A 3341-nucleotide genomic window follows, 5' to 3' on the forward strand; every position below is an offset into this window, starting at 1 on the left:
TTCATATTAATAAATTTTTTTGTTTGGTTTTCTCTTAAAGATCGGCTTTAACCCCAAATCACTCTAGTCCTGGACCAAGCCCTACTTGGTCAATATTTGGGTCCTGATTGGCTCAGAATGAATGTAAATAACAATTATTCTATTTGGTTTCAGTTTGACTGAATAACATTCAGATATTAGGGCTTAAAAAAATGAGGCCTTCAAGAACAAAAAACAAACAGCACAACCCCACCTTAATATGTTGTGTCCTTATTTATAAGAAATTTAGAAGGGGGCAGAGCCAAGATGTAAAGGCAGGAACTTGCTTGGGCTCTCCCCCAAACCCCTCCAACTACCTATAAACGTAACAGAGTAAAACAAATCTCCAGGCTTGGTGTCCCTTTCGTGCGCTGGTGGCCGGCTCTGTGAGCGGGATGGCGAGCGCGTCAACCCTCTGGGGGACCTCAGCGCTGGGGCCAGGTCCTGGAGTAGCTCGACCGGGGGCCCGTCCCGCTATGTGGCCGGGATGCAGGAGCTGCTTCGGAGCCACAGCAAGACTCGCGAGTTCCCAGCGCACAGCGCCAAGGTTCACTTGGTGGCCCGGAGCTGTGACGGGCGCTGCCTGGCCTCGGGCTCCTTCGACAAGACGACCAGTGTCGTCTTACTGGAGAAGGACCGCCTGATAAAAGAAAATAACTACCGAGGGCATGGGGACAGCTTGGATCAGCTTTGTTGGCACCTGAGTAATCCAGACCTCTTTGTCACTGCATCTGGGGACAAAACTATTCGCATCTGGGATGTTAGAACTACAAAATGCATCACCACTGTGAATACTAAAGGGGAGAATATTAACATTTGCTGGAGTCCTGATGGGCAGACCATTATTGTGGGCAACAAAGATAATGTGGTAACTTTCATTGATGCTAAAACACACCATTCAAAAGCAGAGGAGCAGTTTCAATTTGAAGTAAATGAAATCTGGAGTAATGATAACAATAGGTTCTTCCTGACAAATGGCAATGGTTGTATCAACATTCTCAGCTGTCTTGAGCCTGTGCAGGCCATCAATGCTCATCCTTCCAATTGCATCTGTGTCAAATTTGACCCCACGAGGAAGTACTTTGCCACAGGAAGTGCTGATGCACTGGTTAGCCTTTGGGATGTTGACGAATTAGTGTGCCTGAGATGTTTTTCCAGATTGGACTGGCCAGTGAGAACCCTCAGCTTTAGCCATGATGGGAAGATGCTTGCATGAGCATCTGAAGATCACTTTATTGACATTGCTGAAGCAGAAACAAGTGATAAGCTCTGGGAGGTGCAGTGTGAATCTCCAACATTCACCGTGGCCTGGCATCCCAAAAGACCCCTGTTGGCATTTGCTTGTGATGACAAAGATGGCAAATATGAGAGCAGCCGGGAAGCAGGGACTGTGAAGTTATTTGGGCTTCCTAATGACTCTTAAAATGAGATTGGAGGATCCACTGTGCTCAGGGGAGTGCTCATCCAAAAGAGAGGCTGGGATAAAGGCCTGGGAAAGTCAGGCATTGTATTGTCTAGTTTATTTGATCTTTTTCTCCCCCAGTACATTCTTCCCCATCCTCAGATATCCCAGTTAGAAAAAGAAAGTTATTTCCATGTCCATTCATTTGGATATAGTAGCACATCCATAGGCAGTATTTTTGTGGGAGTGGTGGAATGGTAGTTTCCTTTGTAGTAATCTGTTATTGACAAAGAGCACTGAATTTAGAGTCAGAGCAGTGGAAAGAAGACACAAGTTGAGATTGAAGGCCTCCATTCACAGCTTAGTTCTACATAGTTCTGCCCTGAACTTTGCCTCTCTGGGATTTAATTTTCTCATTTTTAAAATGAGGGATTTAGATGATCTAAATCCTATTATCTTTCTTTCTCAGAGGATTGTCCTATGTACTTCAAGAATCCTAGAGTTCCTACAGGTAGCTGAATAGTCTAACCAGTTACTTCCTTATTTCTTATTGCCTTTAATTTTGAGAAGATGTTGTAAAGCTACATTTTTTAACCTTTGCTGACTCTAAAAGTTTATTGGTTTTGGGAGGTGACAACTTCACTTCTTGATCAAAGATTGCATGCCCATATTAGTAACTTCATTTTGAATAGAGGTGAAAAAGAAACAGTGGTGCCTTAGTGCCACAGTCCTAAAAATAACTCCCTCCTTTGTAAAGGGAGGGGGTTGGATTAGATGATTTCCTAAATTCCCTAAATCATTATTCCAGATATTTATTTAAAAATAAAAATTTTTTTATACGACTTGGTTTACAAAATAATTTCCTCACAATACCCCTAAGGGGAGGGTGGATAGGTTGTTATTCCCATTTCATAGATGATGAAGCTCTGGCATAGAGAAGCTAAGTAATTTACCCAGGGGTCATATGACTGGTCAGGTATTTCTGCCCTAGTGACTTTATGTGGTATACTATGATTTCAAGGTCCAAGTTGCTACCTCATTTGGATATCCCCATATTGTGATGTGTCTTGACAGCTTTCTTCTGCTTATACTCATTCTACTTGTTGCACTATGGTTGGTGAAAAGGAATGTAACATTTTGGGGAAAGTATTTTTTAAGAATGACTTTGATATTGCAGCTTTTAATAAAAAATTGGGGGGGCATTCTTACATTAAAAAAAAAATCTCCAGCCCAAGACAAACAGGATGGTCAACAGGAAAGGTTTGTTACACTGGGCTGGGAGTAGAGGAGCACAGCCCAGCATGGGCCACACCAGCACAGACATGGGTAGAGTAGGCCTTGGGACTGAATCACTGGAAACTGGTGGTTTCCAGACTTCTCAACCCACAAATGCCAAAGACAATGTATAAAGTTAGTTGGAAAACTCTGTGGGACATGGGTAAGAGAGGGACACTGTCGGGCCCCAGCCCTGGGGTGGTGGAGGTGGTGGTGGTAGTGGCAGCAGCAGTAGCAACAGCTGCTTCTAGAGTCCTGGACCCACAGATGGTGGGGGGATCAAGCAGCTGGTCAGAGGGGAATTGTTGGGCTCTCTTTGCTGGTGCTGAGGCAGGATTCTCTTACTTTGCCCTGCTTGGATCTGGGTGGTGGTCCGGGGTGAGGAGGAGCACTGGCATGGTAGAACTTGTGGCAGCGGTGGAGAGAGAATCCTCACAGTTCCAAGGCAGAAAAGAGTGCTTGGGGTCACTCACAGAAACTTCAAAACATACAACCAGAAGAAGACAACAAAGTCAAAGCTCCTACATCAAAGGCCTGCAAGAAAAATATGAATTGGTTGCAGGCCGTGGAAGAGCTCAAAAAGGATTTTGAAAATCAAGTAAGAGAAGTAGAGAAAAAATTAGGAAGAGAAATTAGAGTGATGCAA

At 44.1% G+C, this 3341-nt stretch overlaps 1 pseudogene; it reads left to right on the plus strand.

Annotated features, from left to right (window-relative positions):
- The first annotated feature begins 413 nt into the window (after window positions 1-413).
- Window positions 414-2106, plus strand: LOC138141738 (THO complex subunit 3 pseudogene; annotated as a pseudogene).
- Window positions 2107-3341: the final 1235 nt, after the last annotated feature.

This window comes from Petaurus breviceps, unplaced genomic scaffold (assembly GCF_028583685.1).
Source record: "Petaurus breviceps papuanus isolate PSGF00001 unplaced genomic scaffold, PetGlider_PUasm1.0 90466, whole genome shotgun sequence".
Lineage (NCBI taxonomy): Eukaryota > Metazoa > Chordata > Mammalia > Diprotodontia > Petauridae > Petaurus > Petaurus breviceps.